The following is a 26,733-nucleotide window of genomic DNA, read 5'->3' on the forward strand; positions in this document are numbered from 1 at the left end:
GAGCTGTCAGCGACGTATAGCAGAACTCTATGGTCCCACTCAAGGTCTGTTTATTGACGGCCACTGGATCGGGGAGCAGAGAGTCGGGCAGAAAGGCAGCACAGGGAGGGGAAGCTCCAGTTTATATCGCATGCTGCCACCAGAGATTGGGAAGGTTGTCCCCAAGTCTCTTATATGGGGTACCTATGGCTTTTAGCTTAGATTTGAAGACGGTCAGAGATGGAGCTTGACATACCGGCTCAGGAAGTCTATTCCAGGCATATGGTGCAGCAAGATAAAAGGAACAGAGTCTGGAGTTAGCAGTGGAGGAGAAGGGTGCAGATAAGAGAGATTTACCCAGTGAGGAATGTAGGGAGAGATGAGAGTGGAGAGGTACTGAGGAGCTGCAGAGTGAATGCACTTATAAGTCAATAAGAGGAGTTTGAACTGTATGCAGAAATGGATAGGAAGCCAGTGAAGTGACTTGAGGAGTGGGCTAATATGAGCATAACGACACTGACGGAATATTAGTCGTGCAGCAGAATTTTGAACAGATTGAAGAGGAGAGAGGTGGCTAAGTGGGAGACCTGTGAGAAGCAAGTTGCAATAGTCTAAGCGAGAGGTGGTAAGAGTGTGGATGAGGGTTCTAGTAGTGTGCTCAGAAAGGAAAGGGTGAATTTTGGTGATATTATAGAGAAAGAAACGACAGATTTTAGCAGTCTGCTGAATATATGCAGAGAAGGAGAAGTTTCTGAAACCTGGGAACGTTGGTGGTGGGTCCGTCGTTCCAAGTGAAAACCTATATTAAAGACGCTAACCACCTTATAATCGAAAGAGAAAAACGCCTAGATTTCGACCCAAATCGGGAGATAGACGTTTATCTCACAAAAACGAATAAATCGGTATAATCGAAAGCCAATTTTGGACGTTTTCAACTGCACTCAGTCGCGGATGCGGACAAAGTTGATGGGGGCGTGTCAGAGGTGTGGCGAAGGTGGAACTGGGATGTGGTTATCGGCCGAGGAGAGATGTACACGTTAGGGCGATAATCGAAAAAATAAAGGCGTTTTTAGCGAAAATTTAGGACACTTTTGTTGGACCCTTTTTTCACATGAACAGGTCCCAAAAAAGTGCTCTAAATGACCAGATGACCATCGAAGGGAATCGGGGATGACCTCCCCTGACTCCCCCAGTGGTCACGAACCCCCTCCCAGCACAAAAAAATGATGTTTCACAACTTTTTATTTTCACCATCAAATGTCATACCCACCTCCCTGGCAGCAGTATGCAGGTCCCTGGAGCAGTTGTTAGGGGGTGCAGTGGACTTCAGGCAGGTGGACCCAGCCCCATCCCCCCCTACCTGTTACAATTGTGCTGCTTAATGCTTATTAGTCGTCCAACCCCCCCAAACCCACTGTACCCACATGTAGGTGCCCCCCTTCACCCCTTAGGGCTATAATAATGGTGTAGACTTGTGGGCAGTGGGTTTGAAGGGGATTTGGGGGGCTCAACACACAAGGGAAGGGTGCTATGCACCTGGGAGCTCTTTTACCTTTTTTTTGTTTTTGTAAAAGTGCCCCCTAGGGTGCCCGGTTGGTGTCCTGGCATGTGAGGGGGACCAGTGCACTACGAATCCTGGCCCCTCTCATGAACAAATGCCTTGGATTTATTCGTTTTTGAGCTGGGCGCTTTCATTTTCCATTATCACTGAAAAACAAAAATGCCCAGCTCACAAATTGTCGAATAAAACATGGACGTCTATTTTTTGTGAAAATACGGTTCGGTCCGCCCCTTCACGGACCCGTTCTCGGAGATAAACGCCCATGGAGATAGACGTTTTTGTTCGATTATGCCCCTCCATGTACTTTATAAATATAGTCTAAAAAAATATATAGGACCGATGATGATTTGGTGCTGCTTTAAAGAGCTTGTTATGCTCAGAAAGAAAAACCACATGTTACTGATAGTCCATAACAATATTTACAGCATATAAGATATTTAAGATATATAAATTGTGTGGCTTGAGTGCTTTGTCAGTTCCAGATTGAAGATTATATGCTATAAATTAAGTCATTTAAGTGGGAAGTGGATGATTGCTGGAATGTATGCACTATTGCTATTTTCAAGTTTATTTATAATGTACTACCCCGTCCATCAGACAAGCCATCTGGATGCCTTACAGGTTAAAACAGGGATAGTGTTATAGAAAAGACAAAGATGAGAGGGGAAGTGATAAGAACTACAATGTTAGTGATAGAACAAGGGGGAGGGGAAATATTCATGGGTCCACTTAGCACCACTTAAATAAGAGGTGCTAAGTGCATTTGCATTGTGGCCAGAGTATCATGCATTAATGGACTTTTAAAATTGTTTATTTAAATGATCATTTATTAAAATTCTCTATACCACTTAATCAGATCACAGTGGTTTCAAATAATCGATGGTGAAAGGAGTTCTATTTGAAAGACAGAAAGACCTGACAAAATTATCCAAGAAAAACACATTGCACATTCATTAGTCCGCCCCCCGGAACAGCGCAACGCCCCCACCCCTGGCGACCCCCCCCCCCCGGGTGCACGCCGCTGGGGGGGGGGGGAGGGTCGCGCCTGCCGGCTCTTCATTTTCATGCTCCCTGTTCCAGGGCAGAGGGAGCATGAAAACGAAGAGCCGACAGGCGCGCGGCACCCCCCAGAGGCGTGCACCCAGGGCAGACCGCCCCCACCGCCCCCCCCCTTGGTACGCCACTGGTCATATCATATATTGTATTCTGCAGCCTAAATCAGTGAATTCTAATTATTGCCTCAGGTAAATTATCAAGGGCCTGAGTGAAGAAGTGTGTTTTTTAACATGGACCTGAATTTTTTAAAATAATTTCCTCTGCTCTTATAAAATGGGGAAGTTTATTCCATAATGTTGGTGCTAGTCAATAGAAAGCACTCTCACTTGTACCTTTCCATTAATCCTTGGAAACTGGTGCAGAAATGCCAAGTGTGGCCCATCCCAAACTTGAGATTTACCTTTGTAATGCTGGTGGTTCTTCTGCAGGGCCAAGCAATATCTAAAACCAGTTCTAGCAGATGTACATGACATATTCTAATCAGAATATTTATTTGCTCACACATTTTTCAGTAAGATTGTATTTGAGGCAGTGGACAGTTAAGTGACTTACCCAAGATCACAAGGAACAGCATTGGGATTTGAACCGCTGGATATCAAGACCAGTGCTCAAACCACTAGGCCACTCCTCCACTCCAGTATAATGATTTTTTTTCTACTTCTCTGGTTCTAGTCTCTGGTTTTCTTTACTCTGTCTTTTCTTATCTGGCTTGCCAGGGTATCCATGTTCATTTGGCATTTCTTCTCTTTGCACATTCACCATCTATCTTTTCTTTGTATCTCTATCTGCTCTGCCCAGCATCACCCCTGTATCTATGTCCCCTATCCTCCCACCAGGTTGAGCATCTTCCCTCTCTCTGACCCTATTCTTGCCCTGTCCAACATAACTCTTATATCATTCCCTCCCTCCATACACCATCTCTCTCTACCTTCCCTCCTGCCCCCCCCCCCCCCCCCAAGGCCAGCAACATTCATCTGCCTTCTCCTTTTCCTTCCCCAGGGGTCCAGCAAGTGTTCCTTTCTCTTCTGTCTCCCCCTTGGGAGTCCAGCACCTCTCCCTCTTCATTCTTTGTTTACAGATCCTGTCATCTCTCCTCCTCCCCCCCATCCCTTGTCCTGGCATCTATTTCTCTCCTCCTTACCCTGACACTCTCTCTCTCTCTCTCTCTCTCTCTCTCTCTCTCCTTTTCCTTCTCCTAATCCCATGGCCCAGCATCTCTCTCACTTTCTCTCTCCACCCCTGTGGTCCTCTAAACTACTTTCTGCAGGCTTTCTGCAGGTAGTGCTAAAAAGACTCAGCTTCCTGCTGGCATGGCATCTTTCCACTGCCTTGCCCAGCCTCCAGAAAAAGGAAGTAGCATTAGAGGAAGTGGGATAAGGCAAATGAAAGGCCCCACTTGCTGGAAGTTGCATCTGTGCAGCGCTACCAGCACAAATAAGTTTGGAGGACCATGGGACAGGAGAAACTCATGCCAGGCCACAGTAGTAGAGGAAGTCAAAACTAAAGATGCCAGATTGCCATCGGAGCAGGAACCAATGCAAGAGATCACAGCACAAAAACATGTGAGCTAGAGAAAGGGTCTGAATGCATGTGAGTTAGCATGTCTGCTGGTGGGATGACTATCTTATAGTTGTTTTGTTTTGGGTGTATTTATCCCTCCCAATATGGCAGTTCTCCTACCAACACATAGGAATGGAACAAATCACCCAAGGCTGCAATTGAGAAAGCAATTAGATACTTTTATTTCTTAACCACCAAGTATAATTACAATTAGCCATTGCTCAGTAAGTGCAGTTTACAGAACACCATTTGTGATGAGAAGTACAACTCAATTTTATTTACCGGGTACAAGTCAAATCAGCAGTTCTCATCGGGAGGACAGCAAGCAATACAACCATTGGTATTATCAGAAATCTGACTCTCCAACGTAATGATCTAATGATCACTTATATAAACTTCACTTAACATACAAGCCTATGGACTTCCTGAACTTAGGCCTGCCTATTTTTATCTTCCTCAAAACACTTTCTGTGACACCTCGTCATCTTCCTGTGGAATTAACCAGTTCTGTCTTTCTGAACATCTGTTACCACCAGATTGCCACATTCATGCAACTCTGCAAGTCAGACCCCCGCCATTGTGGGTTTCTGCTTGCTCTGCAGTGTCCCAATAGCTCATGAGCCTTTGAGCAACACTGGAGTTCAAGTCAGAGTCACAGGCCTATAAGTTTTTCTCTCATTTTGGATCCTGAACCAAAGTCAGGCCTGGGACCAAATAATAATAATATTCATATCCCCACTTGAAGGTCTGTGTAAACACGACCTTCACCAATTATGGTTAAGGCTAGTGCTCCTTGCTAGCGACCTAGTCCTGCACCTAGGCGTTTGCTCTCACCTCAAAATGTTGAGCTAACTCTTTAATGTCATGAGATCAACAAACATATGATTAGTACTCTGATTGCAGGCTGTCTTGGGTTGCAGGTATCCAGAATCCCTAAGCAGGTTGGGATTCCAGGGCCTTACTTTACCCGTCATGGCCACCCAATCATGAGCACTAAGAAGCGGATAGTAAATAGGAGAGTCACTAGTAAGGGGAATCTTTGTATTTAAGATTGCCAATGGTGTAATTAAAAATAGGCTGAAGCAACCGTTAGGGTTTCCATCATAGAGCAAAATGGTAGCAACAATTTCTATGGGTAATTCCCATATACCTTTATAATTATGAAACTTCAAAGGAAGAGAACCTAAGAAAAAAATTATGCTAAGAAAGGTCATACTATGGTTCAATATACTAAGCTAGGTTACACTATAGCTAAATAATTGCATAGCTAAATGACATTTAAACAGGGTGTCTATAGCATGTAAAACATCTTCCATTTGCGCATACATTGTAATATCTTGGTTAGTATTAGGGTTTGGTGTTATCCTTGTATAAGCAATATCAGTTCGAATTCCATAAGCAGAAATAATACAAAATTTTTCAAGAACCATCAAAATCAATGCTAAAATGAAAGTACTCAGAAAAGCAACTCTAAAAACAATAAGGGTTCAGTTACGAGCATCCATCTACAATGGAAACTGTGTCATTAGCAACATGAATTAGCTAAAAGGAAGTGAGAGGAAAATAAAATAGAACCTTTCCAATGTAAACAGAATTAATGCTAAACTAAAAATAAAACAAAATATGAGTCCATAACATCCATAAATGGCAATTGTGAATCTCAAATTATTTATCTCCTGATTTGCTTGGCTCTATTGTGCTGGAGGTTCTGGTTCTGAGATGTCTCCAGTTGTGATTCTGAGTCCTGTACTTTACTGAAGACTGTAATATCTTTTCAGTGAACGCAAGATGTATGGTTCTCAAATTTGGCTGTAGTAGAGGTCACAGCTTCAACTTTAAATGGGTATACTTTCTATGGGCTAGGTCTCCTATTTTCAAGGACTTGCGGTTTGCAGAATCATCAGCACCCTGATCTTTATCTTAAATCCCCCCTTCTGGCTTGCGAATTCTGAGGGAAGCAAGACAGAGATGTTATTACTGGTTATAAATGGTCCTACAACAATGGGGATGAGAGAGCACAGGATACAAATAGAAAAGGTCACAGTCAAAGTAGAAAACTAAAGTGCAGAAAACTAAAGTCCATAATAATTATGTAGAAAGGTCCATGTGATTGACGTATTCCCAGAACTCAGTGTCGCTCTCTGGTATTGGGAAGGCGCTGTAGGCACACAGTTGCAGTAGAGTGTACACAGTCAGGGTCACACATAGGAAATGGCATGCAAGTTCTGAAAAAGATGAATCTACAACAATACTCAAAAGAATAAAATAGTTAAAAGCAGAGCAAAGAGGGCCTAAATTAAGGCCTCCATTTCAACTCTAAATTCTCGCTAGGGTTGTTGATGTAGCCGGGACAGCGGAATGGAACCAAGGCTATGTTTGAACAGGCAGGAATAAGCAGAAATGGAATTACCAGACTTCACCTGCGCTGACCACCGTTCCCAAAGGTTGAGCCCCTAGGTGCGGGCAGCCTGCAGGACTTACTGGATTGAGCTGGTAGACAAGTAATGTCGGAACAGACAGACTGGAACAACTGTGACATGGGTTTACATACTGCAGAGAATTATAAGAATTAAGGGCAAGCTTTGAACCCAATGTAAGAAAAGTGAGATGTAAAAACTATAAATGATAGTCTACTGCGCTGCTTGTAACTGGCTGTTGGGCGTTGAGGTCTACTTCGTGATGGGGAGATCTTCTGTGCATTGCTGCATCTTCTGGGGGACTTGCTTCCTTTTGAGACACCAGATGTTGCGAGGGGCTGCTGCCCTTAATTCCGGTAGACTGCGACTCTCATACCCTGGCAGTGTTATTGCCGGACCCGTTGGACCCGCCGGCATTGTTCGCCTCCAGCTGCTGTCTTCTGCTTCTGGTGACCACCTCCACTTTCTAGGCTGCATGTTGCTTCTTCTGCACTTCGACTGCGCTCGCTGGGTCTCACTACAGTGCCTTGTTGGGAGCTGTTCCAACCACTCTGATACATCTCAGCGTCTGGATTTCCACAGTCCATTTTAGACTCTTTTCCCTTCCCTTCTTCCTCTGTTCCTTCTACCCTATCTACTGTCATTGTATTGTTTCATCAGTTCATTGTAAGCCTCTTTGAGGCCGCTTTCAGTGGTAAAAAGCGGGGTATAAATGTTCTGCATAAATAAATAAATAAAATATAAATCCTAATGAGGCCTTCTTGGCTGACCTTTACAAGGTTCACATAGATCAGGCAAGAGATACAATAACCTATGGTCCTCTGTAATATTTGAGAGCCAATTTGGAAATTGGAAATTGTATTAAATATAAACCATGTCTGTCCTATGCTTCCTTGAATGGGGCCCTCAAACATGAAAGCAAATCAGGATGGAGAGGGAAAGCAAAAACCAGCTTATGTATCTCCAAAAATCAAGTTCCAATTTTGATACCTCCATTTGGGCTTAAATAACAATTGATAAAGAAGGTAACAGTATTAAATTTATTTATTGCATTTGTATCCCATATTTTCCCACCTTTTGCGGGTTCAGTGTGGCTTACAATATGAGTTGAATGTTGGAAATACAATTTGTTACAGATAGTTATGGATTACATTGTGCAGAGTTATGCGAAACAATTGAGGTGTCGTTAAGGAATGTAACAATGGAACATAGACATTGAAACTTTGGAAGGAAACAATAGGAGCTTAGAGGGCGATAAAAAGGCATGAAGGCGTATGGTATATATCTTTCTGTGAAAAGGTATGAGTGATGTGATATTACGGGAGTGAGAGTTCAGAGGTGAATGTATGATGCATTAGGTAACAGTAAGTGTGGACTTTGTGTTTTGTTAGAGGAAGAGATGTTCCTAAAGCAGCCTTAAGCAAGAAAAGTTCCCTAAAATTCAGCACAGATCTTACCTCCCTCCCCACAAAATTCAAAGCTATTTAACCGGCCAAACATGGCCACTGACCAATTAAATAGCATATTGGCGCACTAACTGGTCAACTTATTAGCAGTTAGGGTGCCGATAAGGCCCAATATTGAGTTGACAGCCAGTATTGAATATATGGTTTTAACACCAGCGGCGTACAGCAAAGGTGCTGCCTGCTGCCAACTCAATATTGGGCCCTTAGTGCTTTAAATAGGACATATGGAATGGCTAGGGGACTCAAATAAAGGGGTGCATGTCCATAAAACAATCTGTGGGCTAGAATTAAGATTTTCAGGGGCCCTTTTGCTAAAGGATTGGTGCACAGCTATGGGCTTGCCGCGCACCAAGCCAGAACTACCGCCAGGCTACCGCAGGAGCCCAGCAGTAGTTACCACCCCCAGCATGTGCCATTTCTGGTGGAGGAGTAGCCTAGTGGTTAGTGATGTGGACTTTGATCCTGGGGAACTGAGTTCGATTCCCACTGCAGCTCCTTGTGACTCTGGGCAAGTCACTTAACCCTCAGTTGCCCCTGGTACAAATAGGTACCTGAATATACTATGTAAACTGCTTTGAATGTAGTTGCAAAAACCACAGAAAGGTGGTATATCAAGTCCCATTTCCCTTTCCCTTTGTAGTGCCAGTGCTTGCCTGGCAGTAATTGTGCAGCACCATGCGACCAATTACTGCCGAGTTAGTGTGGGAGCCCTTACTGCCACCTTGAAGGGTGGCAGTAAGTGCTCCCCCCTGAAATGGCCATGCAGCAAGTGGTTCCCTTACCACGCGGCCATTTCTTGTCAAGAAAAAAAGACAAGGAATGGCTGCTGCGGTAAAAGGGGGCCTCAGCACGTGACAAAAACATGTGCTAGTGCAGGCCCCCTTTTACTGCAGCTTAGTAATAGGACCCCTTAACGCACAACCTGCAAAAGAAATGCTGGACATGCCCCTTAATAGATGCCATGTTAAATTTGCACGTAATGTGCAATAATTTCATTTGTTCAAGTATGGTAAATGAAAAATTTTAACGTACTTTAGTAAAAGGACCCCTTAGTCGGATTTAGTTCTGTTTAAAAATGTTAGCTAAAATAAGATATTAAATAATTTGACCGTCTTTCTTTGTGTATCAGAATTTCTGAAGCAATATGGCATTTAGTATAATTTAAGGTATGGAAATAACCAGACATAATTGTACTATGTGAGAATATTCTCAGGATTCTGTTAAGGAAATGAAATTGTGATGAAGTATCTTGTGTGGGTTTCATATTCCCACTCTTGTAACATTTAGACTATTTAATTGAGTTTTGCTATAATGTTGTAGCTTTCTTAAAAGTAAAAATGGAAAGAACTGTTGAGGTGTGAGAATTATCAGCTCAGTGAACTTGCCATATTTCAGATGTTAAGAATTTACTGTGATATTCCAGACTTAAGAAGCATACAGAAAGACTTATTGTTTTTTTTTTCATATTAGTGCAGAACTATTTTGCCAATTATAAAAAAGCAAAATGCTCATGCCAAAGTGCATTGAGCCATGCCAGAAAACAGTGAGGTGATTCTAGCATTTCCCCCTTTCACCTTTTACTTCTTTCCAGCATCCATAGGCTCACATGGAAATTTGAGCCTCAGTGGGAGTAAACTCCTGATTAGGCTGCTTGCATGGTCAAAGGTGATGCTGGAAATTCAGGGAGAAATAGGAGGAGGGCTAATGATGTATTGGCATGGCCAGTAGCTAACTTTAGTCCTGCTGATCATTCCAGTCAAACTATGTCTACCTCCCGCAGAAGCTGTTTTCAATTCCTTGAGGCTTGACTCACTAGTGTTTCCCTTCCAGCAACACATCTGATGCCTGAGCAGTCTAAAAGACACCAATAGGGATGTGTATTTGTTAGTGAGCATTCAAGGGCATAGTTATCAAAGTTGGCTATTGATAAGAAGTGTTATTTTACCACTAACTCATGATATTTTAGCACAAATCCAATTTTATACAAGTAGTTTCTAATAACCTGGATTAACAGTAAAAAATAACATGTTTTAGCAATAGCTCAAATGGCTAGAAATGTAAGGAGGGGTGACAAAAATTTCTTCAGGTATATTAGTGAAAGGAGGAAGACTAAAAAAGGGAATTGTGAGACTGAAAGATGCTGCGAACCACTATGTAGATAATGATGAAAAAAAGCAAATTTGCTAAATAGATACTATTGTTCTGTCTTCACAGAGGAAAATCCTGGAGAAGGACCGCGATTGACTGGCAAAAGTGCATATGAGAATGGAGTGGATATAACACCGTTCACGGAAGAGAGTGTGTATGAACAACTTGAAAATCTAAAGGTGGACAAAGCCATGGGACCGGACGGGATCCACCCCAGGATATTGAGGAAGCTCAGAGAGGTTCTGGCGGGACCTCTTAAAGATTTGTTTAATAAATCCTTGGAGATGGGAGAGGTTCCGTGGGATTGGAGAACAGCAGATGTGGTCCCTCTTCACAAAAGTGGTGATAGGGAAGAAGCTGGAAACTACAGGCCTGTAAGCCTCACTTCGGTTATTGGAAAAGTAATGGAAGCGATGCTGAAGGAAAGGATAGTGAATTTCCTGGAAGCCAATAAGTTACAAGATCTGAGACAACATGGTTTTACCAAAGGTAAATTGTGCCAAATGAATCTCATTGAATTCTTTGACTGGGTGACCGGACAATTGAATCATGGACATTCTATAGACGTAATCTACTTAGATTTCAGCAAAGCTTTTGACACGGTTCCCCACAGGAGGCTCTTGAATAAACTTGACAGGCTGAAGATAGGACCCAACATGGTGAACTGGTTTAGGAATTGGTTGACGGACAGACGCCAGAGGGTGGTGGTTATTGGAAATCACTCGGATGAGGGAAAGGTGAATAGTGGAGTGCCTCAGGGATCGGTGCTGGGGCCGATTCTGTTCAATATATTTGTGAGTGACATTGCTGAAGGGATAGAAGGTAAAGTTTGTCTTTTTGTGGATGATATTAAGATTTGTAACAGAGTGGACACCCAGGAGGGAGTGAAAAACATGAAAAAGGATCTGCAGAAGCTAGAGGAATGGTCTAAGGTTTGGCAATTAAAATTCAATGCGAAGAAATGCAAAGTGATGCACTTAGAGAGTAGAAATCCACGGGAGACGTATGTGTTAGGCAGTGAGAGTCTGATATGTACAGACGGGAGAGGGATCTTGGGGTGATAGTATCTGAGGATCTGAAGGCGACGAAACAGTGTGACAAGGCGGTGACCATAGCTAGAAGGTTGCTAGGCTGTATAGAGAGAGGTGTGACCAGCAGAAGAAAGGAGGTGTTGATGCCCCCGTATAAGTCATTGGTGAGGCCCCACCTGAAGTATTGTGTTCAGTTTTGGAGGCCACATCTTGCTAAAGATGTAAAAAGAATTGAAGCAGTGCAAAGAAAAGCTACGAGAATGGTATGGGATTTGTGTTCCAAGATATATGAGGAGAGACCTGCTGACCTGAACATGTATACCCTGAAGGAAAGGAGAAACAGGGGTGTTATGATACAGATGGAAAGGCGGTAGAACTAGAGGACATGAAATGAGATTGAAGGGGGGCAGACTCAAGAAAAATGTCAGGAAGTATTTTTTCACGGGGAGAGTGATGGATACTTGGAATGCCCTCCCGCGGGAGGTGGTGGAGATGAAAATGGTAACGGAATTCAAAAATGCGTGGGATAAACATAAGGAATCCTGTTCAGAAGGAAGGGATCCTCAGAAGCTTAGCGGAGATTGGGTGGCAGAGCCGGTGGTGGGAGGCGGGGCTAGTGGTTGGGATGCGGGGCTAGTGCTAGGCAGACTTCTACGGTCTGTGCCCTGAAAATGACAGATACAAATCAAGGTCAGGTATACACATAAAGTAGCACATATGAGTTTATCTTGGTCAGACTGGATGGACCGTGCGGGTCTTTCTCTGCCTTCATCTACTATGTTACTATAACTCTCCCCCCCCCCCCCCCCTTAGTTCATTAATGCACTTTAAAAATTTTAGTACAATCAAAGATGATTTAATGTGCATTAACTTACAAAGTAATACATATCCAATCATTTTTTATGTATAAACAAGTTTTAGTGTGGGTTAAAAAATTAACTGAAATGTGTAAAATAAACTGAAAAATTTAGGTTTTTTTTTTACTAAGCCGCACAGCAAGTGAAAATAGCCAAGAATGAAATGGCTGTGAGGTAAGTTCGCACTTGCCATGCGGACATTTCAGAGGGGAGCACTTACCGCTACCTTCTGAGGTAAGGGTGGTAAGGGCTCCTGTGTTAAGCCAGCGATAACTGGGCAGTGAGCGATGCTGCTCGATTACAGCTGGATAAACCCCTGTAGAAATATGATTTCAATATTTCCGCTAGCACCGGAAATAGCGTGCTCTGGGGGTGGAACTACCACCGGCACCCACGTTGGGATTGTGGTAGTTTCATGTTGCCACACAGCACCCATTTAGTAAAAATGTTTCTTAATGAGATGCAGGAGGTTAAAAACCACTTTTTCTGAAAATGAACTTTTTTTTTCACGTGTACAACTGAAGCAGCTAATGCTTTTGCCAAATTGGTTGCCTGGCTAATCCTTAATTGGTTAGTACTGGTGAAAGACTACCTAGTCTTGCCTAATGGTAGCACTGGCCCTGGTCTGTAGTCACTATGAGGCCCATTTACTAAGCCGCTTAAGGCTGTACATGCACCCAACATGCGCCAAAATGGAGTTACCACCCGGCTACCATGTAGATCTTGCGGTAATTTCATTTTTGGCACATGTCCGATATGCACGGGTGAAAAATAACAGTTATTTTCAGACACACATATCGGATGCTAAATAGTAGTAGTAGTAGTAGTAGGATGCGCACCAACTGGCATTTGGCGCGCATAGGTGATTACTGCCTGGTTACCACGTGAGACTTTACTGCTAGGTCAATGACTGGTGGTAAGGTCGCAGGCCCAAAATGGACGTGTGGCAATTTTGATTTTGCTGCTCATCCATTTTCAGCAAAAATTTAAAAAAGGCATTTTTTAACAGGTGCGCTGAAAAATGATTCTGTACGTGCCCAAAACCCGTGCCTACACTACCGCAAGCCATTTTTCAGCGGACCTTAGTAAAAGGACCCCTATAGTGGATAAGTAGTACTCAGGGTTATCTAATAGAGTTGATGTTATGTTACTTGCAAGGGGTTATCCCATAAAGGTTATAGCAAAGCTGACGCTGAAGACGGCTTAGGGGGAGAGTTCTTGAGACAGCCCATTTTATGGGCGAAACATGCATGTCGGACGTTTTAACCCCCAGTCTGACACACATAAAAGATGAGTAGCAAAAATAGTGCGTAAGGTACTTTTGATATACGGTAATCGGGTGAGCCGATGAAGAGGTTGGTGTTAGATACATTACTATTTTCAGGCATCATTAGTAATGAGCACTGCTGAGGTCACCACTAGAACTGATATAAACTGAATAAATAGGAACCTGTTTCATATAGTTGGACTTATATATAGTTGGCAGGTCTTGTGCTCTTTGGATAAGAGAGGTGTTCCACGGTATCAAAATTTGTTTAGGGAGTGAATTGAGAGGTTATAGAAAAAGAGCTAAATCTTTGGAGGTGAAATTAATTTGGAAGGAATAGGCTATGGTGCATGAGGCATTAGTGAGAAAGATAAGCATTTTATTTCTTGAAAAATGAGGCTGTATTGAATAAACCTAATGACTTGTTTGCTGTCGAGTGATTTGGCAAGGTTAGATGACTGGGAGGTCAAGTACTGATGAGAGATTGACCAGTAATGGTTTTGTTTTGTTAACATAACAATCACTTTATATACCACAATTCTGAGGGGTTAACAAATTAAAAAAAGAAACCAGAACATAACTCTTGCAATACACAATACTATCAGTTAGAATGTTACATTAGATCAGCTAAAATGTGTTTCTGAAAGAGCAGCATTTTCAACATTTTTTCTAAAATCAGTATAATTAGATAATTGCCACAAAATGTTGAATACCTCCTTCCCAGTTTTAGCTACATGAACAGCTAATAGCATCTTGATTATTTGCAGTCTTTTAAAACCCTTCAAAGATGGAAAAACAAAAGAATCCCAACACATATTGGAGTTAACATTCTAGATGTGATCTTCTCCCATTCCATATCCTCTCTTTGTCCCTCCCCTATCACTTAGCAGTGGCTTCTTTAGTCTAACCATGCCCGACTTACTTTTCTGCTCCCATTGGTTGTCCCCCTATCCCCTCCCTCCCTGACCCCACCACCCTGGTGTCTAATGATGGATGAAAATCTTTCCTTACTTCCTGTTCACCTTCCCTCCTCTTCACAGTTTTCATCCTTAAACCCTTTGTCCAGTCATATTCAGAACCTTAGCTCTTCTCTCTTATCTGCTGTAGATAGTGTCACCCCTTTTCGTCCCTCTGTACGTAAATGCATCACTCATGCACCTTGGTTTTTGCAGGAGCTCAGGCTTCTCAAAATTGAGCTTTGAAGTTGATCATACTTGGCGCAAACAACACTCACCTGCCGATTCTCTCCTCTTCTGCTCTCACTATCAACAATGTCGGGCTCTCCTCTGCAAATCCAAAAGGGGCGACATCTCTCATTGTATCCTTAAATCAACCAACAAATCTCAGATTTTTTTCAACTTCTGAGATTTGTCGCCCCCACTGATACCTCTACTCCATCTTTTGACCCTTCTATTCTCTCACCCTCCAAATTAGGCTGTTTCTGACAAACAAAGATTATGATCCTTCATGCAACTTTTTTCATTGGACCCTCCCACCCATCATCTCACATTTCCTGCACCAGCACTGATGGTTGTCTGTCTGCCTCACTCTCCTCTTCCTAGACATTTTTCAGCACTCTTGGTATTAGCAAACTGATCCCTGATGGGTTTAATTTTATCTTGAAAATAGATCGCTAAATACAATGTTGTAGGAGTCACATCTAAAGATGAATTTTGACAATAACGTGTGCCAAAGGCTTAGCAGCAATTTGAAACAGATGTTTGGCATTCAAAATGTGTGCTCCAATCATTTTGAGTAATATATTTTACATTTATTCTTAAAAGCACTTTTTTTATATTCATGGATGACCTCCCACCAATGTTGTTTTGAGCAGATTTCTGTTTAATCCATTTGTGTTCTAACCTCCTAATAATCTGTTTTAATCTATGTAAATCATCATCAAACCATTTATTGGATTCCCTAATAATTCTGTTTTTGATCTTCATAGGAACTACTGTATCTTAAATCTTGGCACTAGTTTTCCTCCATTCAGCTAAAAGTTCTGAAGGAGGGACATTAAATGAATTCCAAAATAATTTGTCATCTACATTACCTCTTGAGCAATATTGCACATCACGTCTCATCGTTTTCTCTCAAACATCCTTCCAATTCAAAGTGAAATTTAACCTAAAATGATCAGACCTCAAAGAGCCTGATGCCTGACCAAGAGAGATCTGAAATAAAAATGTCACCATTGTTCAATATAGAATGAGTAAAAGCAACTAAATCCAACTGATGTCCTTTCTCATGTGTAATTTGTATGGGAAGGATTGAAAACTCAAAGTTGAGAGACAAGAGAAAAGATCAATAATTTATAGTCATTTCTTTGCTCCAAATGAAGATTGATATCTCCCAATAATAAAGTATATGAAGAATATGTAGAATTTCAAAATATAAAATCAAAAAAGTCTTCCTCAGCCTGATGCCACTTCCAGGGGAGACAATAAAATAGAATACAAGTAATAGAGGCTACCAATGATGATGATTTACATAGATTAAAACAGATTATTAGGAGGTTAGAACACAAATGGATTAAACAGAAATCTGCTACCTCAAAACAACATTGGTGGGCGGCCATCCATCTTTCACTTGAAGAGCAAATATTTCCAGTTCTGGTTTAATTAAAGTATCTAAAGTAGAGGCTTAAAAAATATCTTTATAGATCAGTGCAATTCCAACTCCCTTTTTCTTTTCTCTGGGGAAAGAGGTTACTTTATAGCTTACAAGACAAATCTCATTAATCAATGAATCATCTACTGAATTGAGCCAGGTTTCGGTTAAAAACAAATAACCTGGTTGATGTTCGCCAAGCCAGTTGTATACAACATTGATCTTATTCCCTACCTACCGAATGCAGGGCCGCCGAGAGACTGGGCCAGGCCCGGGACAAGGCCACCCCCCGGCCCCCCCCCCGAGGTCGCCATCGCTCCCCCACCACCCATCCCCCCCTCCGCGCACCAGCGGGCCGGGCCCCTGCATTGAAATCACAGCGCCTCTCACCTCATGTGAAGGCGCTGCAGGCAGCAGCAGATTGCCTCCCTCCTTCGGGCTTCCTTCCCTCCCTGTGTCCCGCCCTCATCTGACGTAACTTCTGTGAGGGCGGGACACAAAGTGGGAAGGAAGCCCGAAGGGAAGCGATCTGCTGCTGCCTGCAGCGCTTTCACACGGAGGTGAGAGGTGCTGTGATTTCAATGCAGGGGGCCCGGCCTGGTGGCAGAATGTCGACGACGGACAGGGCCGGTCTTAGCAACTGCAGGGAGCTGTGCAGACCAGTTCTCACCCACCCCTCCCCAGTATACCCAAAATGACAGAAACCAAATTAGCATACAGATTCTGCATGCAGCACAATACCAGAAAAACAGAACATTGCTATACATTGCAAAATAAGACAGCAGATGTAAATTCTCAAATTGGACATATTCCAAACACTAAAATGAAAATAAAATGATTTTTTTCTATCTTTGTTGTCTTGTGACTGTTTTTCAGATCATGTTGGTCCCAGTCTCTGATTCTGTTGCTCTCTATCTGCTCCCTTAACTCCACTTCCAGGGTTTCCTTTCCATTTATTTCTTTACTTTCCTCCTTTCTTCTTCATTTCTTGCCCTACATCCATAGGTAAAAGCTGGGTCCTCCGCGGACTTGACTGGAGGAGGTATAGCGTGGATCCAGCTTTTGCCTATTTTCTCCAGCCATGTGCAGTTTTTCTCCTCTTTTCCCTTTCCCTCATCTCCATCAGGATGCATCTCCTTCCTCTCTCTTCCCTCTCCTCCATCCATGTCCAGCATTTATCCTCTCTCTCCTCCCCTTCATCCATGTTCATCTCATGTCTTCTCTTCCCTCCCCTGCATCCATATCCAGCATTTCAACTCTCCCCTCTCCTCCATCCATGTGCATCTCCTTCCTGTCTTCCCTCACTTCCATGTCCAGCATTTCTCCTCCCCTCCCCTCCATCCATGGCAACTCTCCTCGCTCCCCTGTCCTCCCTACTCATCCCCAGTGATTCTCCATGTCCAGTGACTTGCCCCAACTTACCCCCCTTTTCACCCCCCTCCCCCGAGTTTCAGTTCCCAGCTCCAGCTGTGCCCTCAGGTTTCCACCACATAAGTGTCATAAATAAGCAGATAAAAACTCTAAGTGTTGAGGACCTGATTCTCATAAATGATGTCTGTTTTAGTGACCCTTTACCAGGAGAAAAAAAATGTCTGCACGAATACAACATGTGCTAGGGAGTCCCTATAAACAGCCCCTCCAAATGACAAATTACTACGAAAAGTTATTCCGTTATTATACTTCCTCTGTGTACATTCCTATGCTGCACAAGCCGGCACATTTGAAAATATTAGTGAGAATAAATAAAAATGCTACCCACAAATAAAGACAATGAGGGACAGCCCTCCCTTCCTTCCAACCGCCCTGCATTAAAAAAGTTGCAGCGGCGAAAACGCAGGCTTGCCTCTTCTTTAAGCCCTTCCCCTTCTCTCTCAGTGTGCACTGTGCCACCATCGCGGAAACCAGAAATTGCATCAGTGCACGCTGAAAGAGAAGGGGAAAGGCTTAAAGAAGAGGCGAGCCTGCGTTTTTGCCGCCGCTGCAACTTTTTAAATGCAGGGCGGCTGGAAAAAATGAAGCTGAGAGCGTCGCAACGAGGGAGGGAGCGCCAGGAAGCACCGCGGGGCCCCAGGAGGCGCGAGGTCCTAATGACGGAGGGCGGGGTGGGACTCCGGTGCCGGGCACCCCTGTAGGCCCGGGCACAGGGAATTTTGTCCCCCTGCCCCCCCCTCTCGACGGCCCTGACCGAATGTTGAGATAATAACAAGGGATAAGGACAACAGAAGAATGTGTGGAATTAATGCAAGTATTCTGTGCAAATTTTTTCTGGTTTAGGATTTCAGTCTACCTCTTTTAAACTGAGACAGGCTGATATTCACAGAGATTTGAGCAGGCAGGAACCTCTTCTGTCCACTTAAATCACTTCCTGCCATCTTAGTGGAGATATTTAGTGGCACTTAACTGGAGAGTACTGCTGAATATCTCTACAGACCGCCCAACTAAAATGTGGGCAGATCAGGGGCGGTGCTGGGGGCAGTACTGGGTAGGAGCCCGGGGTTATGCAGATGCTGGCAGTATTCAGTGCCGGCACCCATATAGCTAAGCAGCCTAATTTAGGACAGCTGAAAAGCTGTCCTAAATTAAGCCACTTTGATTGTAACCACAGAAAGGCAGTTATGTGGGTGCTGGCACTGAATATCAGACCAGGACCCACATAATATGTTTTATTTTTTAAAGAAAACCCTCCCAATCCCCTTCCCTGCCTCTCTAATACCCCCTCCCTTTCTACTCCTCCATGATTTCTTAAGTCGATCTCCTTCCCCAAATGAATCTCCCTCTCTGATGTCTAGGTAGGCCTCCCCCCCCCCAGAACTACCTGTCTTTCTTGTGGTCCAGCAGGGGTCACTGGGGGCAGGCATGCATCCCCTTTACTCCTGCCCCCTCATGGCTTCCTTTCAAAATGGCTGCCATGAGAGGGAGAACAGATAGGCCCAGGGGGCCTACTTAAACATCAGCAGATTGAGAGGGTTCATTTGGGGTGAATGGAGGAGAGGGATTTAGGAAATCACAGTGCAGTTAGGGAGGGGGTATTGGAGATTCAGGGAGAGGGATTGGGAGGGTTTTCTTTAAAAAAATAGTTATGATGGTCCCAACCCAATATTCAGCTGGGGCCCGCATAACTCTCTTTATATGAACCAGGCCCACATAAGCTCTTGCAGCATGCTCGCCCAAACTTAGCCCCCAGTATTCAGTGCTGGTGCTCTGACATGGCCCAGCACAAATATTGGGGGCTAATTTGGCTGACAATGGTAAGCACTTACAAAAATGAGCAAGGGAGATTATTCAATGGAGTGAGGCATAACATCAGCACACTTTAATAATGTCCTAGAGTGAGGGATAAACTCTATAATCGATGGGGAACGATGTGTAGAAAAAATAAAAGTGGGAATATAAGCAGTATTCCATGCATGATTGAAAAGAGAATGCCAGCCACCCACAAGAAGTACCCAAATTGAAAACAATCGCGTCAAATCCATAGTAAAACAAAATAAAATAAAATACTTCTCTAAACATAATATTATTAACAAAGTAAGTTCTATTTTAATTTGTTGTAAACTGCTTTGTTGCCTGTTTGGGATCAATTTGCGGTATATCAAATGTATGAAAAAATATTGTGATAAACTGGTACTGATTGGTGATTTAGGCAGAAAGGAGATGTTGGGTCCAGAGAAGTGTGGTGAGAGTAGAACTAAGAGCCCTGTTTACTAAGGTGCATTAGTGTTTTTAGCGTGCCTACACTTATTGCGTGCACTAACCATTTAGGTGATTATAGGGATATTGTAGGCACATACATGGTTAACATGTGTACATGGTTAATGTGCGTTAAAAATGTTAACGTGCCTTTAACGCTGCTTAGTAAACAGGGCCCTAAGTTTGTTGATCTGAGTTATGTGGCAAATGATGATAATATCATTTGATCTGTATTTCAGGTAGAGACTGAAGAGCAGTTTTCTCAAGTTTAAGCTCAGATGAATGTGCCAACATATTATCTGGATTCTTCCCCTTCTTTTTTAATTAGTGAGCCAAGAACAGATTACTTGAAGGGCTGACTTTGATAATTAGCTCTTCTCTTGTGGAGAGGGTGGTACCACCTCAGTTGAAAAAGGCAGTAGTCAGACCTCAATTGATGAAGTCATATTTTGACTTGAGTGAACTCAGCAATTATAAACCTATTTAGAATTTGCCTTTTTCTAGTGAAAGTACTTGAAAAAAATTGTCTGTCTTCAATTAGAATTCATTGATGATCTCTGTTTATTGTACAAATATCAGTCTAAGTTCCAGCACTTGTAATATTGAGATATTATTGTTGGGTCTATTAAATGAAATCTGTAGATTTTCTTGGTCTTAATGCTCTGTTTGATGTTGTTTATCATGGGCCATTGTGCCATCGACTGAGGGCTCTTGGGTTGGAAGGGTGTTTATGAAATGACCCTCATCTTTCTTGAAGGGCTAAAGCCAGTGCTTTTTTTGTAGAAAAAAAGGTGCCGGTACTCATTATGGGCGGGGTCACCACATATGACTACACCCCTATTATAGCCACACCCACATTAACCACACCCCTTATACCAGCCATGGCGCATATAGATCATGGTTGTTATCTCCAAAGCAGACATCAATGGTCAAACCGATAGCGTGTGTGTTACCGTTTTCTCATCAGGCCCCCGCGATCGGCCAGGTCATACACAAATACTGGCATGTACTGGAAGTACACCTGGTATTTAAAGAACATCCCAAGATGGCTTACCGCCGTAAATCCAATTTAGGTGAATTGTTGAAAAGACCGAGTACATACAACAGCAGGGGTCAACATTCTCCATGTGGGGCTTGTGTCTACTGCAAATATGCCATTTGTACAAGTGCAGTTCAGATCCCTGGCACTAGCAGGTATTTTTATTTGCAAGCAGTTACCAACTGCAATAGTGAACGGATAGTGTACTGCATTATATGTCCTTGTAGGAAATACTATATTGGACATACTAAGAGGAAATTAAAATTTAGGGTAGCTGAGCATATTAGTAATCTGAGAAATCGGAGACTGGAAGCTCCTTTGGTTCTCCATTGGGTAGAACACAAGCACAGGGTGGAGGACCTCCGTTGTTTGGTTTTGGTACAGGTCTCAGCACCGTCCCAAGGTGAAGATGTTAGTACTTTATTATTTAATATAGAGCAGCACTACATATATCAATGGGGCACTGTTACACCGGGTGGTTTAAACCTTGAAGTTGAGTGGTTGTAAAGTGTATGACGTAGGATGGGGGGTGGTCTGTTGCGAGAGTATTTAGAGTGAGAGTAATTCCAGCTGAGTGAATGTTTGAGCGTCATTTCCGGTATTCCGGGCTTGGAAAGTAGTCCCACGGGTAAGCTGCCAAATAATGCTTTGAAAGTGATTTATTATGTTTATGATGAATTTGATAGATATTTCAAGGAGTTCAGGAGGATATGTTAATAACAGGATACATATGCATTTACAGATTGTGGGTTTTGGTTCTCCTGAGGAAGATGTTGACGAAATGCGGTCTCGCATAGAGAACCTTGATGTGTTAAGAACTTTTTAATTGACGCGTTGGTGGTATCCCCAGCAGACTGTCTCTAGCCCCACGCTACAATTTTGTGAAGAAGTAGCCAACCTGCAGAGAAAAGAGGCGTGTACGATGGATTTGGCGATAGCAATACGCCTATAACCACTGGTTAAACTGATTACAAACAAACTCGGAAGGAGTTGAACTTGGACAAATGAGTGGTATATTCCATTTTTTTGTAACATTGATATTATATGTTACGCTATGTAAGGTTGGATTGTACATGTTGAAGTGGATAATAGGTGATTGAATGTGGGGTATGTGGATGCCTTAGGTGATTGCGAGCGGATGAGGGGCTAGTAGTTTAGGAATACTGGGGCTGCTTTATGTGACATCCATGGTATATGTGAATATGGGTAATATCCTATGAGGCTAAGTAAATAAAGGTTTTATGGCAAAGATATGAATTTATGAGTAAGTAGTGAGTACTTGAGAGATTAGCATATAAACAGACATCATTGAAAATATTATACTAGTACAGGAGAAAAAAATAACCGAGGTCATGTTTAAGTTTTCTTCCTCATGCTGTGCTGTTAAAAGCTGCATCCCTTCCCTTCCAGTTTCGGACGGAGTCTGACTTCGCAGCACTTTGTACATGCAGGACGTCAACGTGCTGCGACGTTAGACTCTGTCCGAAGCTGGAAGGGAAGGGATGCAGCTTTTAACAGCACAGCATGAGGAAGAAAACTTAAACAAGACCTCGGCTGGGCTGGCGGGGGTTGGGGTCCCCCGCCAGCTGAAGTAAAAGGCACCGGCAGGCAGGAGGAAGCGGACCTCGGTGGGGATAGGTGACGGCGGGGGAGGGTTGACGGCGGTAGGGGGGTCCAGGGCGATATCTGTGGAGGCCCAGGCCCCTGTGCCCCCACGCAGATATGCCCCTGACTTGAACGTCCATCTCTCAGAGATGTCCAAATCGGTATAATCAAAACCAGATTTTGGACGACTCTAACTGAAGTCCGTCGCAAGGACATCCAAATTGCAAGGGGGCGCATCGGAGGCGTGGTGAAGGCAGGACTTGGGCGTTCCTAAGACTTGGACATTTTTGACCCATAATCGAAAAAAGAAGAGACGTGCATGACTACAACTTGGATGTTTTCACCTAGACCTGTTTTTATTACGAATAAGGCACAAAAAGGTGCCCAGAATGACCAGATGACCACTGGAGGGAATCGGAGATGACCTCCCCTTACTCCCCCAGTGGTCACTAACCCCTCCCACCCTCAAAACACATTATTAAAAATATTACTTGCCAGCCTCAGATGTCATATTCAGGTCCATGACAGTGCATGTAGGTCCCTGGAGCAGTTTTAGTGGGTGCAGTGCACTTCAGACAGGTGGACCCAGGCCCATACCCCCCTACCTGTTACATTTGTGGAGGAAACAGCGATCCCTCCAAAACCCACCAGAAACCCTTTGTACCCACATCTAGATGCCCCCCTTCACTCTTATGAATGTACAGTTGGTGGTACAGTTGGGGGTAGTGGGTTGGGGGGGGGGGGGTTGGGGCTCAGCACACAAGGTAAGGGAGCTATGTACCTTGGAGCAATTTATGAAGTCCACTGCAGTGCCCCCTAGGGTGCCCAATTGGTGTCCTGGCATGTCAGGGGGACCGGTGCACTTCAAATGCTGGCTCCTCCCATGTCCAAATGGCTTGCATTTGGACGTTTTTGACTTGGACGTCTTTGGTTTCAAAAATCTCCAAAAGTCAAAGACATCCAAATCTAAGGACATCTTAGGTATTTTCGTCATGAAAGATGGACGTCCATCTTTTTTTGAAAATGACCTTTTCCCCGCCTCCGGATTTGGACGTTTTACAAAGACGTCCAAATCCAAACTTAGATGTTTCTTTCGAAAATGCCCCTCTATATCATTTTCAGTATGCAGTGACCAGAATTGCACACAGTACTCAAGGTGCAGTGCGCCTTTATATATGCATTATATAATGCAGATATAGTCATTATAATATCCTCATATTTGTTTTCCATTTCTTTCCTAATAATACTTAACATTCTATTTGCTTTCTTAGTTGCAGCTACACACTGAGCAGAGGGTTTCAAAGTATCATCATTGATGACATCTAGATCCTTTTTCTGATCGGTGACTCCTAATGGGGAAACTTGCATCACATAGCTATATTTTGGGTTCTTCTTTCCCACATGCATCACTTTGCACTTGCTCACATTAAACATCATCTGCCATTTGGATGCCCAGTCTCCCAGTCTCGTAAGGTCCTCTTGCAATTTTTCACAATCCTCTTGCGATTTAACAAATTTGAATAACTTTGTGTCATCAGTAAACTTAATTACCTCACTAGTTATTTCCATATCTAGATCATTTATAAATATGTTTAAAAGCAGCGGTCCTAGTACAGACCCCTGTGGGACCCTACTATCTACCCTTCTCCATTGGGAATACTGACCATTTAGCCCTACTCTCTGTTTTTTGTCTTTTAACCAGTTTTTAATCCACGATAGAACACTACCTCCTATCCCATGACTCTCCAATTTCCTGTGGAGTCTTTCATGAGGTACTTTGTCAAATGCTTTTGAAAATCCAGATAACACAATATCGACCTGCTCACCTTTATCCACATGTTTGTTCACCCTTTCAAAGATACTTAGTAGATTGGTGAGGCAAGATTTCCCTTCACTAAATCCATGTTGGCTTTGTCTTATTTTATATATGCTTATGTATATGCTCTGTAATTTTGTTCTTTATAATTACCATTTTGACCGGCACTGGCATCAAGCCCACTGGTCTAAAAATTCCATGTTGTTAGATTGGCCACCCTCCATTCTTCCAGTACCATGCTTAATTTTGTGCCTTGGGATCTTCCTATGTTGTTTTTTATTGATTGATTTCATATATTAGAATTCAAATTCACACTAGTGTGACAACCTGAGGATTAGTAAAGATGATTCTTTAAGCTGCATTACAATCTTCCTTTCAAAGTCTTTTCATGTGGTTTTTATGTTAGTGAGACAGAAAGTATAACATTTTTCAAAGCAAACCTGTCTATGGGAGAATCTTAGTCCTTCAAGCATCCCTCAAACAGGCTCATCTTCCCATTAAACTATGTCCCTGACTTAACCATCTTGGTGTTTGCTTGCTGAATGCACATAGAATTTGGGGTCTGCTTTGCTATCTCCTGGTGTTTTGCATCTTCCTGCCAATGCTAGTGCTGGTTCGAATGCTCCCTGTGCATCAGGATCTTCAAGTCACCGTTAATGCCCTTTGCCCATTGTTTGGTGCTGTGGAGTCTGCATGCCACTCTTGATGTTGTAGAATGCTGTTGCTTCTGTGGCAGATGTCTGTCAGCAGGATTTATGCAAGTTTGATTAAAAATAGATGGAAAACAAAACTAAAGAGTGCAAAATTGTTTGACACTTTAATTTAGTTGTAGCATACTTTCGTTTCTTGATATATTGTCTTTCAAGTATGTCAAGTATTTTAAATCACATTCATTATTGGCTTAATCATAAATTAATAATGAGTGTGACTGTTGGGCAGACCATTCAGGTCTCTATCTGCCTTCATCTACTATGTTCAAACTGGAAAGTACAGCAAATGTATTTTTATTACATTTGTACCCCATGCTTTCCCACTCATGGCAGGCTCAATGCGGCTTACATGGGGCAATGGAGGGTTAAGTGACTTGCCCAGAGTCACAAGGAGCTGCCTGTGCCTGAAGTGGGAATTGAACTCAGTTCCCCAGGACCAGAATCCACCACCTTAACCACTAGGCCACTCCTCCACTCCAATTAAAATACCAAAGAAAATACAATATTGTTAAAAGTAGGAAGTGATGAAAAGTAGGAAGTATGCCATCCAGAGAGCAAGAGTAGGCAACAACAGTTAAAAGGAAATAAATAAAATCTAATATCGTCTTCTCAACTCTCATAGTCTGATCCTAGCAGCAATCATCATAGGCTGTGAGGCATAGACTGCAACTCCTGGGAGCTCTTTAATGGACCCCAAAGAATCTGAATAATTTGGTCTGAAGAAGAATTGAATAAGTGATTTACCAAAGACAACCCAAACGACAAATTTTTGTTGTACAGATCTCTACTGTCCTGCAAATAGCTCTCTCTACGCTTGCATCAGGGCCATGGGGCTGGAACTGCATGGCCCTACGATGACTCCTAGATCCTTTTTTCTGGTTTGTGACCCCTAACGTGGAACCTTGCATCATGTAGCTATTGTTCGGGTTCCTCTTTTCCACATGCATCACTGTGCACTTGCTCACATTAAACATCATCTGCCATTTGGATGGCCAGTCTCCCAGTCTTGTAAGGTCATCTTACAATTTTTTCACAATCCTCTTGTGATTTAACAACTTTGAATAATTTTGTGTCATCAGCAAATTTAATTACCTCACTAGTTATTCCCATTTCTAGATCATTTATAAATATGTTAAAAAGCAGCAGTCTCAACCCAGACCCCTTGGGAACCCCACTACCTACTCTTCTCCATTGAGAATACTGATCATTTAACCCTACTCTGTTTTCTATCCTTTAACCAGTTTTTAATCCACAGTAGAACACTACCTCCTATCCCATGACTTTCCAATTTCCTCTGGAGTCTTTCATGAGGTACTTTGTCAAATGGCTTTTGAAAATCCAGATACATAGTATTGACCGGCTCACCTTTATTTTGGCTGTCTGGTTTACTTTCTGCCCAGGGTTTCTGTTCCAGAGACCACAGCTCTTCATCCCCTCTTGACTGGGCATGAGCCAGGCATGCTCCTCCCTCTTTAACTTCCAATGCTCAACACTAACAACATGCATATAATTTGCATGTTGTTAGTGTTGAGCATTGTGTGGTAATTCTTCTTCAGTGTTTGGGCTGTTGTTTTCTGGCACTGTTCCCTTCAGCACCAGATTTCTGAGCATCTGGGCCTCAGTTTGTAAGTGTGAAATAATTCCCTTGCAAGCATTGGCTTTCTTGCATGGTCAAACTCCTGCACTTACAAAGGAATAAAATCTCTCACACATTACCAGTGTTCTTCCCCACCCCTTTTCATACAGGCCCTCATTTTACATGCCTTATTCATGTTTGATACGTATATAAACTGGCACTTAAATGTTTATTTTGCATAAACCTCTAAGTCCCCTTGATATGCAAATATCAGGCCCAAGTATGTGCAAATGACAAGTTCTTAGATGTTTATTCCCTAATTCAGAAAGGGACTAAACACCTATG

The 26,733-nt window shown here is 42.9% G+C and overlaps 1 long non-coding RNA gene across 1 annotated transcript; it reads right to left on the reverse strand.

The window, feature by feature from the left end:
• Positions 1–4,258: 4,258 nt before the first annotated feature.
• Positions 4,259–21,971, reverse strand: LOC115460273. The gene is made up of 3 exons (XR_003940444.1): positions 21,961–21,971; positions 12,302–12,304; positions 4,259–4,376 (listed from the first exon to the last, which is right to left on the reverse strand). It is a non-coding gene; the product is annotated as an uncharacterized LOC115460273 (long non-coding RNA).
• Positions 21,972–26,733: the final 4,762 nt, after the last annotated feature.

Source organism: Microcaecilia unicolor, chromosome 1, assembly GCF_901765095.1.
Source record: "Microcaecilia unicolor chromosome 1, aMicUni1.1, whole genome shotgun sequence".
NCBI lineage: Eukaryota > Metazoa > Chordata > Amphibia > Gymnophiona > Siphonopidae > Microcaecilia > Microcaecilia unicolor.